At 41.0% G+C, this 17,910-nt stretch overlaps 1 protein-coding gene across 2 annotated transcripts in view; it reads right to left on the bottom strand.

Moving 5' to 3' along the window:
• ITGB1 (integrin subunit beta 1) overlaps positions 1–17,635 on the bottom strand; it is a 57,824-nt gene extending 40,189 nt beyond the window's left edge. Inside the window, exon 1 of one of the 2 annotated variants that reach the window (XM_025396492.1) lies at positions 17,412–17,635. The gene's annotated coding sequence lies outside the window, so the exon portion shown is untranslated. Of the gene's footprint in view, positions 1–17,035; positions 17,160–17,411 lie in introns of those variants that run through there. The other variant, XM_025396491.1, reaches the window with a different exon arrangement.
• Positions 17,636–17,910: the final 275 nt, after the last annotated feature.

The raw sequence follows: 17,910 nt of genomic DNA, 5'->3' as shown, positions 1-17,910 counted from the left end.
ACTGATGTCCATGCCCAACCATATATGTGAAACTACTCTTGCAAAAGAACTCTTTCCAGGCCTTACCTTACTCTGCATTCATTCATTCATCATTCATTCATTCATTCACATGTTTTTTGACTCACTACAATATGTACTTGAAGAAGTATATCAGTTTACTACCAAAGAATTTACACAAAGCAACATGTAAGACTATTCACCATGCTTTAACATACTCTACTCCCTTGAACTCTAGTGGTTTCCCCCGCCTTTCTGGAGGTTCCTCTTCAGGCAGCTGTGTCAGGTTTTGAGCCATATCAGGAAATACAAGACTCACTGTTTCAAGGAACTTTCAGTTCAAGGACAAAAATACAAATTATTATGATATGATGGTTTCAGTAATAAACAGGGACGCAGTGCACTGAGGACACTGAAATCTGCCTGGACAAGTTCAGAGGCGTCAGGGACATGGCAGTGTTTCAGCTAGACTTGAAGGCACACAGGAGACGGGTGTGGAGAAAAGTGGAGAGAAGATATTCCAGGCAAAAGGTCTGCACATGCAAAGCCATGCAGTCCCAAGGCGAAACTCCTTCTTAATCTTATTTCTAAGCATATGTATTTGGGCAGCTCCCTGCAACCCAAAATTGGAACTGTCTCACTTTTTCTCTCTTTATAGAAAAAAAGACTAGAAAACCATATGTTTTTGTAGCTATATCTTGTTGGTGGAATGAGTTATTATTTTCTCCTTATAATTTTCTATTGTAAGTATAAATTATATTATATTAAAATCTTAAAATATCAAAAAGGCCAAAGGGAATTTTGAAATATTTCTGAGACTTATGAGTTAGAAATAACAGGAACGAAGACCAAGCAGGCAGGAGGAGCTACGTTACAGAGAGCCAAATACCATCCATGCTAAAAGAGTTTGGATTCCATTCTATAAATAGGAGAACCGAAAAAATTTGGGCAGGCTAGTAACACGTCTACATATACATGGCAGAAACTCAGTGGAGAAAAGGATAGGGGGCAAGACAGGAGTTGGAAGACAAATACAGAATTTACTGTAAAGGTTCAAGTGAGAGATGACAAATGTCTAAATTCAGGTAACAGCAACAAACAAGACGACGAACAATGATTAGAAGGCAGCTATGAGGGATCTGCTGTTTACTTGGAGAAGAAAGGATGGGAGAAATAAAGGAATTTAGAATAATCGTCACTTTTAAATAAAGAAGATGTAGGAGGGAGAATGGGGTTAGGGGAGAAAATGAGGTTTACTGTGAAATCTAAGGAAGATGCCTATTGGGAAGCTAGGACATGAGTATGGATCTCAGGAGATAAGTCAAGAGTTAGAGACACAGACATCAGAGTTGTCATAACCTAGGTGCTAACTGAACTTATGAACATGGATGCGATTGGGATGAAAAGAATACTTACGAAGAAAGGAGAGCTGGGGGCAAACTTGAAGAGGTGAAGACACAAGAAAGAGAAAAGGTAAGTGATGAAGCCAGACCTCCTTGGAGCAAAGAGGGATGGCATCTGGAGCCCAAGGGGATGGATCACCCTAAACAGAGACATGGTGCCTTTCTTCTAAGGCAGAGCAGGAGGTGAGAAAGCAAACAGAGTTCATTCATGTATGACTGTTTTTTTCTGAAATAGGAAGAACAACTCCTAGGAAAAAAGGTAGGGCTTAGGGGTTGCAGAAAATTAGGAAAACACAATAGCATTACAGTGAGAGCCTGCAATGGTGAAAGCCCACCAGGTATTGGACACCCTAATTTATACAGGCATATTTGTAACACTCATTTCACTTCTATCTGCTAACATGTCTTCCCTGATGGATTCTAGGCTCCAAGAAAATAGGGCCTGGGTGTATCTTATTTATAGCTATCACAGCTAGAAATACTTGGCACAAAGTCTACGCTCAAAAACTCTGCTGTTAGGCATGGTGGCTCATGCCTGCAATCTCAGCACTTTGAGCGGCTGAGGTAAGAGGACTGCCTGAGGCAGGAGTTCAAGACTAGCCTGGGTTACAGAGCGAGACCCTGTCTCTCTCTCTTTTTTTTTTTTTTTTTGAGACAGGATCTTGCTGTGTCGTCTAGGCTGGAATGCAGTGGTGTGGTGTGATCACATCTCACTGCAGCCTCAACCTCCTGGGCTCAGGCAATCCTCCCACCTCAGCCTCCCAAGTAACTGGGACTACAGGTATGAGCCACCATGCCCAGCTAAAGATCCTGGCTCTATAAGAAAATAAATTAGCCTGGGCAACACAGCAAAACTTGGTGGGGGTGGGGACCAGGGGAGAGGGCCATGAGTCCCGAAGTGGAAGCTGCAGTAAGCTATGATCACACCACTGCACTCCAGGCTGGGCAATGGAGTGAGACCCTGTCTCAAAAGATTTTAAAAGGTAAAAATATATTTGCTGAACCATACTGAATTGTGTGACATTTTTCTCTGACATTACTCAGAAGAATGTCTCAGAATTACTTAATGTGCAGAACTTCTCTAAACAGAAAAGTGTTACTGTAGATATCCAAATGACAATTTAAATTTTCAATTACTTTAAATATATAAGCCAACTTAAAGATAGATATAAAATGTCTCATGCTCATGGCTCTTATACATTATGAAACCAAAATTAACTTCCAAGTACAAACATAGACGCTGAAGTTATATTTACTGGGTTATAAGATGGTCAACCAGATAAACTACATGTTTATTATTAACATGAAAGTACAATTTGTTTTCAATTCTTGTAGAAATGCCCAAATCTCTGAGAATACCTCCCATGGTCCCTCAGACTCCAATTTGGAATCACTAAATTTACTTCCTGGTTTGCAGGGCAGGTGCAAGAGGAAAGGTAGGGGTGGGGGGCAAAGAAGGTGCAGTGCTAACAAAAAGTTAACAAATAAGAGGAAAAAGTCAAAAGACCAGACATCACACCAGGGAGGTGAGAGGAGAGGGGACCACGGAAACAAGGAAGTGAAAAGAGCTGGAACCTAAGACAGTTAAGAATTTACGATTTCAGAGACAGGCAGTCTTGTGGGGAGGGGGGAAGCCTGTATTAAAAATACAGTACTAGGTCACTGTTTTAGCTAGGGTTCTGCCAAAGCAGAGCCTGGGACCAGAACTTGCGTGCAGGCAGTTTACTTGAAGGTGACCCCAGGAAAAGAGAGAGACACTTTGAACATGGTGAACCAAGAAAAAGAGAAAAAGGCAATACAAAGATACTATCTTTAACATACTGAGTACCTGAGGACTTGATCTTGTGGAAAACTTTTGAGAAGTACTTAGAAAGTCTGTCCAATGAAAGTCAACAGGGAAATGTATCAACTCCAGTTGCACAGGTAAGGTCGCCTCAAGGGGCATTAACTCCCCTAACACTTCTAAGAACTACAGTGCACGTGCCCAGGGACAGAGAAGAGGGAACAGACAACAAAGCTGGTTAGAGGAGTCACAGGGTTAAGCAAAAGAGAGGCACCTGAAGCAACATGCAGTCAGCCAGGAGTGAGCCACAGACTGTTCCCAGCAGCACCAGCTGGAATCAGAGCGGAAGCCAAGAGGATGAAAGACACACGAGGTTTCCAGTACAGTGGCCAATGGCCACTAAAGTTGAGAGACAAGAAAACTGCTAGACCAGAGTTCAGGGAAGGCCTGGGAGCCACAGTCCCCACTCACTAGCACTGCTGCCAGCCAGCTGGGCCTGGGCTGCAGAGCAGGTAAGCTCGAAAGCTGGGCCAAAGCCCTTGTGTGGGCGCGGTGTGGACCTTGGTCTGTAAGGGGGCGTCCACGTGGCAGCAGCCGTGATCATGGGGGCCCTGGGCTCAGGCAACAGCACTAGTTGTCAAACACTGTGAAGCACCTCTCCAGTGGAGACCTGCTCCGGGACAGCATGCTGCGGGGCACAGAAATTGATGTGTTAGCTAACGCTTTCATTGACCAAAGGAAACTCATCCCAGATGATGTCATGATTCGGCTGGCCCTACATGAGCTGAAAAATCTCACCTAGTATAGCTAGCTGTTGGAAGGTTTTCCAAGGGCACTTCCACAGGCAGAAGCCCTAGATAGAGCTTCTTAGACAGACACAGTGATTAGCCCAAATGTGCCCTTTGAGGTCATTAAACAATGCCTTACTGCTCACTAGATTCATCCTGCCAGTGGCCGAGTCTACAACACTGAATTCAACCTTCCCAAAACTGTGGGCACTGATGATGTGACTGGGGATCCTCTCACTCAGTGTGAGGATGATAAACCGGAGACGGTTATCAAAAGACTAAAGGCTTATGAAGCCCAAACAAAGCCAGTCCTGGAATATTACCTAGCTCTTCTGCAAACTAAAGTTCCACAAAGAAGCCAGAAAGCTGCCATTACTTCATGAGGAGAAATGCGTGTAACTAGCAAGATGAGGAAACCTCCTAGTCCTTGCATTTAAAAACTGCTTTTCCTAAGACTTCCAGTATGTATGAATTCTTTGAAAATTATATTACTCTTATTTCTACTGATTTTATTCTGGATACTGAGGATGTGCCAAACGAGTCAGATACTAAGATTAATCTTTTGAAATCATCTAGCATGTTTTATCCAGTTACCTGCAAAACCATCAGAGATGTCTAAACTTTTAAAACACATTAGAGTAAAATTAAAAGAACAATTGGTAGTAATCTAACTTTTTGTTCATTAAGAATAAGTGGTTGATAAAATGTCCATATATTTTGGAAAAGTTTTAAAAAGTTCCATGTCATTTGGGGAAAATATCTCATCAGAAATTTCTGCATAGATTAATGCCAAAAAAGACATTTCTAGCATTGTGGAACATAGTGATACCACATAAAATTCCAGAAAAAAAGCAACTGGATTTACAGATTTGTTGTAAGATACAAATTCACTGCTGCCTTTACACTAATAAATGTATAAGCTAACCATACATATATGCTGTATTTATTTTGTTGTTAAACATACTTTCAATTTACTCAGAATTTTCAATTTGCTATAAAAATGTATCAATTAACATACAGAAAAATATTACTTTAAGATGACTTTTCTTTTGAAAATACATATGTATTGAGGGTTATAATTTTTGTGAGAAATTGACATTATAAGTTCCTGGATAAGCATTAAAGTTGAATGAATTTTCAACAAAATATAATTGAAATCTATGTTTTCAGATGTTACTCGGGTTAAGAAATGTACTTTAGGATCTACCTGCCAGTTTCTCTTTTTTATCCAAATATATGATCTGCCCTGATAAATAACAAGTTATTATACCCCTCCTCCCAAAAATAAAAGAGAAAACCTATGGAATTACGTAAAGTAAGCATACTTTGTCATTAGTAAACAGATCAGGCATGCCTGGGGAATGTTCCCTTGGCATAAATAGCAATCAATCACAATTAGTAAACAAGGTGTGCCAATAAAAAGAATTTACATGATAGGTTAACAAAGACCAAAAAAGTGAGTTTTCTGAAGGAGTTCTTCATTCCTGATCAAAGAAATTGATACCTGCTAACATTCACTGCCACCTTATCTTAAGGGGAAAGAACTCTACTGGTTTCATCTGAGCAGGCATTTAAAAACTGGAATCTAAAGTGATTGCTCAGTGGGGCAACAAGGATGGCTGCTGATGTACTGTGACCTGGTAGGAGAAGTGGGGCATATGAGAGAAGGAGGAAAAACCCAACTCTGTTTTCCACAGCATATTTGCTCTTACTTTACTTGGTGCGAAAGCAAATGAAACAAATCTTTGTATAGCTGTTACTAATTGCCTTTAAAAATCTATCCTGTTTTTCTCCAGATACTTAAAACACAAGTGCCAGCAAGTGGTTCTTACGTATTTTTTAGGGGGGAAAATTTATTTTCCTTTTCTGCAGATATTTCAAAAAATTAATCAACCTTTCAAGACGAACCAAGGTTTTTTAAAAGAATTATAGTAAAGACTTTTTTTTTTTTTTTAAGACAGTTTCACTTCTTGGTCGCCCAGGCTGGAGTGCGGTGGCACGATCTTGGCTCACTGCAACCTCTGCCTCCTGGGTTCAAGCAATTCTCCTGCCTCAGCCTCCGAGTAGCTGTGATTACAGGCGTGTGCCACCACGGCTGGCTAACTTTTGTATTTTTAGTAGAGAAGGGGTTTTGTTATGTTGGCCAGGCTGGTCTCAAACTCCTGACCTCAAGCAATCCACCCACCTCTGCCTCCCAAAGTGCTGGGATTACAGTCATGAGGCACCGTGCCCGGCCCACTTCATTCTTTAAAGAACTTTTTATAATGCCTCATCTGAATGTTAATGTTAGGTGCTTTATAAAAAGGTTGTGGGTTATGATAACTTATGGGTTATCACTAGGTTATCAGGCATACATTAGTCTTTAGCTGAATAAACTGAAATTTCATTAAATAAAAAAAAGGAAGAAAACTGCTTGACCAAGGTATGAGAAGTATCATCTGCATGAACTCTTGAAGCCCTCAAATCATGGCAAGAACTGGGGAGGAAAGAAAGACTAAGCCAGGTGATTCACATATAGCCGTGTGTGTGTGTGTGTGTGTGTGTGTGTACATACACATATGTATGTTAAAACATATACAATAATCTTCATTTAAAAGGTTTCCTGTTTGGGGCATATGTAGCTTTTATACATCTACTAATGATATGTATGGTTGACTTGCCTTAAAAATTGTCATCTTCTAGAAATTTCTCCATGTTTTCTGTATCTAGCGCAATGTCTTAATATTTAATAAACGAAGAAACTAACGATAAAAACAACTGGAGATACATTGAGGTATCAAAAAATAAAACACTGAACTTCACGACAGCAGACATTTGTGGCATCTACCATCGTACAACATTGTGTAATGCAGAATTATACTGGCAAATTAATCTGTGTCTCAGTTTCCTCACCTTTAAAATGGGGACAGTAGTATTTACCTTGTAGGGGTTTTGTGAAATTTAAATAAGTCGATAAGCATAAAACATTTAAAACAATGTCTGGCCAATTGTAAGTACCTGGGTGTTACTTGTTATGATTATTACCAAATGTTATAGGAGGTGCTCAATAACAACGTAATTGAATAAAGAAGTAACTACGGTTGAACGCTTTGCTTTTTTCAATTGTAATTATAACCAGAAAACCGACTGGATCCACTTTAGGGAAGACACAAGATATGAAAGAAAGGATAAAGTTTGAAAGTTAGAAGTAACACAACTACAGAAAATAGATTAATGTGGATTGTTATAGCCATTCATACACTGACATCCTCAACGTCAAAACCTTTTTGTACTCTTTACAGATTCCACATCCAAGTAGAATTCTATTTCATGTGCTTTCTAACAATCAGATTCCTGACAAATGTGTTCACAAAGTAATAAAAGCAGCAAAACCTTAAATGTTTTATACTAACATAGTAGACAAAATACAAATACTCTGAACACTAATATCACAGAAACCCTTTTAAAAAAGATTGAAGGGAGGTAATAACATACCTAATACGAATAGAAATAAGGAGGAACCTTTGAGGTTTGCTATGCTTTGAACGTGTCCCCAAGGTTCACATGTTGGAAACTTAATCCCTGAAGCAACAGTGATGAGAAGTGGGACCTTTAAGAGGTGAGTAGGTCACGAGGGCTCTGCTCTGCCACATGAATGGATTAATGCTATTACCAGAGGAGTGGGGAATGGGTTCCAGATAGAAGACCGAGTTTGGCCTCCTCCTCATCTCTCGCTCTCTTGCCCTTCCGCCTTCTACCATGGGATGATACAGCAGGAAGACACGAGATACCAACACCTTGATAATGGACTTCCCAGTCCCCAGAACCTTGACATAAATTACCCAGTCTGTGGCATTCTGTTATAGCATCACAAAGACTAAGACGAGGTTCTTACATCACGAGAAAGGAAACCCCCCTGAAAGGACTAGAATACGAATTCTGTTTCATTAATCAAACACAACTAGCAATATGATTCTGTTCAGGGACTGCTGCTCACTTTGGATTACTGAAAAAAAAAAAAAAGACTGATTTCTCAATTGAGAGGGCCAGACTAGGTACAGGCAAGAAGAGTAGAATACACTAAGTTTTGATGATTTAAAGTAATTTGTAACAAAAAGTTATTTCATTTAGAACTTTGAAAAATTAGAATTTTATTTCAGCACCTCCAAATGGATATGATAATAATAATAAAATAATAGCATCTATCTCCTCCAGGTAACTCTATGAGGTGGAGAATAATAGTGTCTTTGTTTTACAGATGAGGAAACAAAAGCACAGCAAGATTAAACAACTTGCAATAGTGGAATCAAAAGTTGCACAGGTGGAACTGAAACCTGACCATCTGTATCCAGAAGCTATGACCTGACTTCATTAAACTATAATTTTTTGAAAGCCTACTTAATCACTACTTTAAAATAAAGAACATCTTTCTAGTGTTAGAACTGACTCAGAGCACAGAAATGGAAAGGGCTTATAATGTTCTATGAGTTTATTTCTTGGGCATTTGAACTTAATAGAGGCCAAGAAAAGTTATTTTAATTGCCATATTTCATAAGTACAGACAAAGGTTTTGTGTCTTGTTCCTATAAAAGCATTTCACCTTAAGGTCATTTTCTACCATATGCAATTTTATCTAAGCGGTCATAATTCATTCCCTGAACAATAAACAATCTTAAACACCATCCACAAATAATCCCATTTTAGTGCTTAACCGAAATATATGCAATTGTTTCTATTGTCAAAAATAGTGCATAATTGTTTTAATCTTCACTGTAAACTAATCTTTATCCATAAAAGTATGGTTTTAAATCATGTTCAAACTTTTAAATACACACTCATTATTTATTAACTGTTTTAAACAATTTTACAAATAATTCATTCGGCATTTCCTTTTAAATTTACAGATACAATCTTTAGAAACTTTATATGGACTATATTTGTAGAAATTAAACACACTTTAGAAAGAAATTACCTTTAAAAATGTAACAAGTTATGTTCATTTCAGAGTTGAAAAATAAGCCACCTAAACACCAACTCAAATAAAAAGAATACACAAAGGATTTCACAAAATCTCAAATCTTTTCACCTTAACAGTAGAAAAGATTCTGATACCTATAGAGGTATATCATAAATGTCCTCTAAAAATTATAATAAAGTTGGATTCATCCCAAGTCTGTTCTACCATCATTATTTTCTGTATCTGCTTTTAAAAGGGGGGAAAATAGGTCAATAACAGATTTTAGCATTTAAAACTCAATCTACTCCAGAAAAAGAACACAGAGCCAAATTGAAAGACATGAGGTTCCTTCCACTTATCCCACATAGAGAGTAATAAAAACGGGAAAAACATGAATGGAAGAAACTGAGAAATCTTTCTGAATTCTGTACCATCTGAGAGGGTGACATGTGGAGAAAAGTTCCTCCCATGGAAAGGGCACCTTTCCCCTTACCGGAAGAACAATTAAAACTCAACACTTTTTTTCCTTCCATTGGCAGGAAGAGGTGTGTTGGTGACTACAGAGGTGTTTATGGCCCAAGTATTAATACGCTAGCATTAATGATTAACAAAACTTAGCAGAAAGAATAGAGAAGAAAAAAATAGGAGACATGAAAGAGAAGAGGCTAAGGAATCCCAGACAAAGATGTAACACCACATTTGAAGTCCTCTTCTCCTCTCCTTGACAAATAGAAAAGTAGTCTGAATTAGAAAACTGTCTAAACTGCACTACTCCCACCCAGAAGAAAAATGGCTTTTTAAAGAGCACTAACCCCTTCTCACATAATGATGTCAGCTTGGGCTAAGAAGCTCTAACAACAAAGGTTTGGCTGCTCCAAAGCTATAGGTTCACAAAACAATTTGAAATCTGAGAACAGCTCACAACAGGGCTAGATACCTCAAGAAAATTATACAACAACAGATTGAAGATAAAATTCATCACTAGTGACTTTACCTACCTTCTCCAGGAAAATGAAATACGGAAGATCTTTAGCAACACCCAATCTACAAGTGCAACAGAAAGATAAAATAATGGATGTAGTACGCTTTAGCAAACAAAATGCCTAAAAGACAGTATATTGGGGATAAGGGGAGGTAAAGCCTGGAAACTTAACACCCAGGAAAGACTTCTACAGAACAAAAAGTGAAAGGGAGTCAGTGAAGAATCTTCTTTAAAAATAAGAGAAAATCTAGAACTCATTATGCTCTTCAAGAAAGTCAGAAAATCTCAAACAGATCTTGACAGTGATCAAAAAGTAAAACCACAAAAAGTAAAAGGAAGAAAATTTAGGCTGGAATCCTCTACAAAACTCCTAAACATGAAGAACAGAATCAACATAACAGGAAAATCACACAAAACTCAAATAATTCAAGCCAATTAGAAATGTCATCTAATGGTGATCTCATAAACAGCCAACTGGTATAGCACCACCACCACCAGCCCCTCCCTGCCCTGAAGAAAAAAAAAAAGCTTTATGTGAGAAATGGGAAAAAAATGAAGCATTTAATTCAAATGGGGGTAAAGGGGCACAAAATTAACTCAAGACTTCAGAGGATGAACTTAAAATAAAAGCAGAAAAATACACTTTAAACAAAGCTATTAAGCCATAATATGAAGGGCTGATCCAAAATGAGCAAAAAACCTGTCTGAACTTAATTCTTCCCAGCTCCTCCTTCCACTCAAAAGGTAAGACATTATTACCTAGCAATTGATTGTTTTTCAAACCAGCTTAGTATTCTGTTCCTTCTTTTCACTCTCTATGTCTGCGGACTTTTTTGCCTTTCCCTGTGAGGAGGAAAGAAGTTGGAAACGGTTTTGGTTGAGAAAGTTTACTCTGGGGCAAGTTTACAAAGATAATTGTGAGTGGAGCTAGCAAAAGAACCATCACGATCAATGATATCAATAAGCACCTGACAGCAAGACTTATTCCCCGTAATTTCAATTAAGGATAATTATGTTCTCAAACTGCATAATTATATTCCCTTTTTAAGCAGATCATTCCAAAATGCTTCCTTGATTAAAACTAATTTTGACCACATCTTTTGTCACATCTTCCTCTCCATCCTGTCTGTGGTGGAGTGCATACAGTATTTTAAATATATGATAAATGTTTTAAAACAATGATAAACATAGGAAGAAAAGAGTTTCTCAATTTACTCATCAGTAAGCTGTAAATAGTATCTACCATAGAATTGTTGGAAAGATAAAATATGATCATTATATGAAAGCTTTTATCAGCAAATACCTTTCTAAGTGGTCAACAGCTCATAATTTACTTGATTACCAAATTTGCTTCTTGTTCTCCAACTCATTAATCGTGGCCTTCTAAAACAAGAACCTCAGTGACTCTTTAACAAATGTTTCTCAATCTTTTTAATCCATGCTTCTTTAATAAGCATAAATCTTACTCCCTATTATACTTTTTGTAACATTTTTCTAATATAACATTACACTATCAAATATGCTTTTTCAAACTCCAATTTCCTCCTCCAATAATCAAACATGACCCCGTACCACCCCTTTAAAAGAAGCACTGAAATCATATGAAGAAAATCATACATAAACCATAAAATACTGTGCATAGGGGAAGAATAATCTACTATTCCTAACTTCATAAATTATGAAAGCTTAAGTTATTTACATATTCATTCAATAAACATTTACACAGAAAAATGTGACTTCCATACTTCAAATGGTACATACCTAATTTTGTATGTAAATATTTTCCTCATCACTCCACTGAAACTACTCCCTACACAAAACAGAATGCTGATTTTTCTTCTTCCTTTCCGCCTTTATTGCCTCTTCATCTCCTCACCAATCACAATCAACTTAATTACTCCTTCTTTGTGGTTCCAAAATAGCCTTGATAGTGGCCAGCACAGTGAATGACAAACCTTCAGTGATGCTCAATAATACAGTGTTATTTCTGTTCAAACTTCTATTATAACTAATTTTATTCATGTCTGTATCTCTCATCAGGCTAGTGTTGGAGGGCAAGAATCCAGGTTTTCATTTTAAAATATAGCCTTCATATATCATTGTGATACATACATGATATTATACATAACTCCTAATAAGTAACAAAGTGGCCAAGTACTATCTGTGAAATTAGACTGGATTCTTCCTATGCTGTCCCTTGAAAGTGCCACCCATCTGTCATCCAACCTTCACTCATACCATTCCAAGCTCAGGCCTCATCTCCTACACAACGTGTTCCGAAACCACACAAGACAATGCTGAGATTTTTCTAACGCTGTTAGGGAATATTTTATGGTACAGTACATTGTATAAAACACTCTTTGGTATTTATGTTTTCCTGAACCGAACACAACTTGTTCCAACTAGACAACAGACTCAACATCAAAGACCATGCCGACTTCTTGATTCATGCCCACTGAGTAAAGCATTTTTCAGGTAACTGGTACTCAATGTACTGATAGAATAAAATGTAATGTACAGCCGAGCTACATCCTGATGCAGAGCTGTTGTGACAGATGTTGTGACAGATGTTGCTGGTCAGCGCTGGCAGGCATCCTTAAAGGAGTAAGTGGCACGGCGCCTACACTTTCTGGTGATACAAAAAAAAAAAAAAAGGTTGCTCATGGGGTGAGAGAACTGCATTCTACTTACATCAGGCAGCAGCTATTCTCCAACTCCTGGAACAAGAGAACGACAGAAACATGCAGACTGCTTTATAGGGTAGATGTGGAAACCAATGCCCTGGAAGTATAGTACTCTGACAAAGGTCACACAGAAATTCAGTGGCAGACCCTGCACTGACACCCAGGTTTCCTGCCTCCCAATCGAGAAGCCTTTACTACATCAAACTGCTTCTCTGATCAGGTACCTGAAAATAAATTACCACAAAGGGATGTGACCAATGAAGTCTTTTTGTCTTTAACTCAAACACGCCAATCACTGGAAAAACCCAGAAATACCTTTGTCACTCACAAAAATGTCACTCAAAGGAATTAGAAGTTCAGAGAAGAAACTGGGGAAGGTAAATGCTTTTCTGGATTCCTCTTCCTCTACCCACCTTGACTGTTTCCAGGTCCTCCTTCAGCCCGTTTTTCACTCCACACCCTCCTTTGGTGTTTGCATGCACAGCCTATAGCTTCAACCAGTACTTAATAGACTGAGAATTTCCAAATTGAAATCTCTCAGTTTTTTTGTTTTTTGTTTTTTTTTTAGCTCTCACCCTGTGTATTCAACTGCAATTTAGACATCTCCACCTATGTCCCCGGTCACCTTAAAAAAATAAAACTCAGCCTCATAAGGTCATCATTTCCCCTCTGCTCCAGCCAACCAGCAGCCCCGGCTTGTGGTCACCCTCTCACCTCAGTGAACAGCACCTCCTAGCCAGAAACCAGTGTCACATTGGGTTTCTTTCATTTCTCTTATCAAGTCTTTTCAATTCTCCCTCCTAAATATACTAGTTCTTGAACTCCACTCAAATCATCCTCCATATAGGGGATCTGCAAAGGTTTCTGACCACTCACCTTTATCACTAAAAAAATTCTAAGCATACATGTACCCAAAATACATGTAATTTATAAATTCAAATACGTGTACTTCTACAGCAATACAGTAAGATATAAATCATAATCAAAATCTTAAACTTTGAAGTGATGAGCTCAACAAACATAATAGTAGACCTAAAATTTTCTTCCCATACTTTTTACGCACCCCTGGAGATCAGGAACCTGCACTTTGAAATTATATACAATGGCCGGGCGCGGTGGCTCAAGCCTGTAATCCCAGCACTTTGGGAGGCCGAGACGGGCGGATCACGAGGTCAAGAGATCGAGACCATCCTGGCGAACACGGTGAAACCCCGTCTCTACTAAATAGTACAAAAAACTAGCTGGGCGAGGTGGCGGGCGCCTGTAGTCCCAGCTACTCAGGAGGCTGAGGCAGGAGAATGGCGTAAACCCGGGAGGCAGAGCTTGCAGTGAGCTGAGATCCGGCCACTGCACTCCAGCCTGGGCGACAGAGCGAGACTCCGTCTCAAAAAAAAAAAAAAAAAAAAAAAAAAAAAAAAGAAATTATATACAATGAGACTGGTCCTACAAGAAATACATACATATATATGCTTGTGTGTATGTGTGTTTATATACATATGTATATGTACTGGAGGCAGCTTTTCTCATGCACACACACGTTTCATGAGGTGATATGCACATGTTTAAGCATATTGCTAAATATAGTTAACTCTACTTTCTAAAGTCACAAATCAAACGGCAAGTTTAAAGTCAGCTGACCTCTAAACACTCACAGCCACTTTTAAAGCAGTAACACATGTATAAAGTATAGTTTGGATCCTTTTGTACACAGCTCCTGAAAGAGAGAAATTTTTTTTCACCTACCGACAGACATATTGGAAGGCTGCTAATATTCTGACTTTTACGGACTGTACCCCCTTTAACCTGGGTACATACCATAATATTCTTTCAGTTTTCCACAGCTATAGATACCCCTAGCATGACACTTCAGGATTCAGAAGACGAATGTACCTTTCTGTATCTTAACCTCTCTACTCCACACTTCCCACCTCTGAAAACACAACCAGCCAAATTCTCAGAACCTAAAACCAAGTCAGAGTAAACCCTGCTAATACAATACGGACACTTACATATTTACCTGGCATAATCTCTAGGATTCCACCCACAACCTAACAGATCCTAACTCTTTCGTAGAGTGAGAAAACCTGCTAAAATCTGACAGAAGTCCAAATGAATCCTTTCAGATATATGTAGCTTGTTACATACTCAGAAAGTTAAGTTCTCGGAACTTGAAAGCTCTCTGAAACTTTTACAAGACGTTTCAGCTTATCACACTAGCAGCATGGTTAAGGGCAAACCAGAGCAGCTACAGAATATTAATGAATATTTTTTTCGGACAGAACACTGTACCACTCCCTGCTGTAAGCCACAACTTACTTATCAAGAAGTCAAACAATAAAGACATTAAAATCAGTGGCAAGCGCTCTTAGAAAAACTGGCACCATGTTGTTTGACCACTTTTCATTATTATAGTATGACCATGTGTCCCCAGTGTCACTCCCAGAGTTAGGAAGAACACCAATGTAGAACTACATTTTCATTCATGATGGTAATTTGGGGCTGATTTAAATTAAATTATACTGACCAGAAAGCTAAGAAGAAAGCTGCCTAATTGTTAAAATTACTAAATGCAGTGACTTTCAGAATTGTTGATTCCATGCGTTTCATGTACAGAATGTTGAAGGTATTCAAAAATAACTTTAATACAGACCTTTACATTGTTAAGAAAATCACATAAAATTGTAGGTCTAGGTCTGAAGTCAACATAGATGAGTTAAACAGTCTATTTGCTTCCTTTTTACAGAATTAAACTATTAACCACATTCTTTGTCCTTTTAGCTAGTATTCTAATAACATCTTCCACCTTCATACTCAATTTTGGGGTAAGTAAAATGGCTTTCCCCCCAAATGCCTGTAATCAAAATACCAATGTTTTTTATTTAACACTTCACCATCTTCAGTTACTTATATAATATTGATCAATGAGCCAACATTATTTAAAAATATGAGAATTACAGTGAGACTCTAAGTCCTGACCCATCTGGGCCTTGATGTCCACAAATGAACAGGTAACTGCCAACTAAAGTTTCTTAATCATTTCTAAAAGTGGCCTATTGTATACCCTATCGTAAAGGGCATATGTGGTTTAAGAAAGATGTCTAAATTCCTCTAGAACGTTATTTTTGTAGCATCAGAACTACAATAAGAAAAATAATAATAACCTAAGGGCCAGGCTCAGGGGGCTCAAGTCTGTAATCCCAACACTTTGGGAGCTCTAGGAGAGGGGACTGCTTGAGCCTAGGAGTTTGAGGCCAGCCTGGGCAGCATAGTGAAATCCTGTCTCTACAAAAAATTAAAAAATTAGCCGGGCATGGTGGCAGGCGCCTGTCGTTCCAGCTACTCAGGAGGCTGAGGTGGAAAAATAACTTAAGCACGAGAGGCTGAGGCTGCAGTGAGCTGTGATAGCTCCTCTGCACTCCAGCCTGGGCGACAGAGACCCTGTCTCAAAACAAAACAAAATAACCCAGCAATTCTATCCACCTGTTACCCATGTGGCATGTTGGCCCAAAGAAACCTTACTAATGATGTTACCAATTACCTTCCGAGAAATCTTTTTACTATAAAAGAAGGGCTGAAAAGCAGTCAATATTCATTGAGCATCTACTCTCAAGCTAAGTGTTTTACATTTTGCAACTGATTTTCACGACTATAGTTAGGAAGGTTACTTTTGGTTTAAACGTAGGCTCTGGAGCTAGACCCCATGCCTTCTCCAGGAGCTCCCGATGACCATACGCAACTTACTTTTTGCTCCCTGTGCCTCCGTTTCTTCACTCGGAAAATGGAAATAGAAACAGTAGCAATCTCATTAGAGCAGTTCCAGAATTAAATAATACACATAAAATGCCTAGAGCTAAACCTGGCCCTCGCTGTCATTGTTATAAAAATGAATTATTAGTGTAGGTAGTATTGTTCCTATTTCACAGATGAGGAAACGGAAGCTTAGAGAATGCAACTTACTAATGATCATACCAATGAGTGCAAAGCTTTGGACTTAAAAGCACGAATTTGATTAAATGAAAGTTACTTAGAGAGTGGGAGTCTCATAAATCCAATTTATGAAGCCTAACAAATGACACGCGGTAAAAATGATACTAGACACAGGACGGGCTCTCAGGCTCGCGGACCGGGTCTGAGCGCAAAGTGGCCGTGGCCCTATGTCCTGGTCCCGGTGTGCCCGGCAGGGGCCGGCGACTCTTGACTTCCCGGCATTCGCGTTTATAAACACCGGGAAGTGGACTGCACTGCCGCCGCCGCGCCCCCGGTCCCCAGCGGCTCCGCGAGGCCACTTTCTATCCCGGCTCCAGTCGGAGAAGACCAGTCCCAACAGCGGGCGCCGACGGCCGGCTCGACGCTGCTCCAAAGACAGCAGCCAGCGAGGGAGCGAGAGACAAAGGCGCAGGACCAGTCCAGGGGCGCGCTGAGTCCCAAACGCCGAGCCCCGGGCGGCCTCGCTGGCTCCCACCTGCGCTCGCCCAGCCTGGCGGGAGACCGCAGGTGTCAGGAGCCGCTCAGGCCCGGTCCTCCGCAGCTCCAGCAGCCCCGACGTGACAGCGCCCAGGCCCGCGACCCTAGCGCTCGGAACGCGGCTGGGCCGATTCGGCGCCCGGACGCTGCCAGCGCCTGGGACCCGAGGGGGGTGGCGGTGTGCGGACTTCCTCCCGGACTAGCCTGGAATCCCGCCCCAGCCCCCACCGGCCCGCGGCCGCCCCCGCCCCCGCCCCCACGCCTGGCACAAAGGTCCCGGCGCGGCCCGGGCCGGCGGCTGTTAAGTGCTGTCGCACACAGCAGACCCGAGGCCGCGGCCCGCACCCCCACACCCGAGGCCCGCCGGCGCCTACCTTCTCCGCGCGGCGTCCGGGCCCCGGCGCGGTGGGCTCCGGCCTGCTGTTCCGCGACTCCCGCTCGGCCTCTCCTGCGGGCTGGCGAGGCCTCCCGAGTCTCGGGCGCGGCGGGTGGCGGCGGCTCCTCCTCCTCAGGGGCGGGAGGAGGGGACTCGGCGGCCCAGAGCCGCCCCCCGGCAGGAAACCAGCCGCGGCCCCGCCTCCTCTGCGCGTCTGATCCCGCTCCCGAGGCCGCCGCCGCCCTCTCCCTCCGGAAACGCATTCCTCTCCCGCCGCGTCAGCCCGGCCCCGGGGCGAGGAGGAGGCAGGAAGCGCGACCGGGACAAAGGAACCGGCCCGCTCGGGAGCGCGCCTGAGGGAGGCCGTGGAGGGCAGGGCCGGGACTCCGCTGAGACAGTCGCCATGCCTCAGTTTCCTCCTCTGTGAAGGGCGGGAGGGGTCGGTTGCGCCCTAAAGCCCCGCGCGTTCCTGGTGTAGCCTGCTGGGCCCGTGTTCT

Source organism: Theropithecus gelada, chromosome 9 (assembly GCF_003255815.1).
Source record: "Theropithecus gelada isolate Dixy chromosome 9, Tgel_1.0, whole genome shotgun sequence".
Lineage (NCBI taxonomy): Eukaryota > Metazoa > Chordata > Mammalia > Primates > Cercopithecidae > Theropithecus > Theropithecus gelada.
This window is presented reverse-complemented; position numbering and strand designations above follow the sequence as displayed.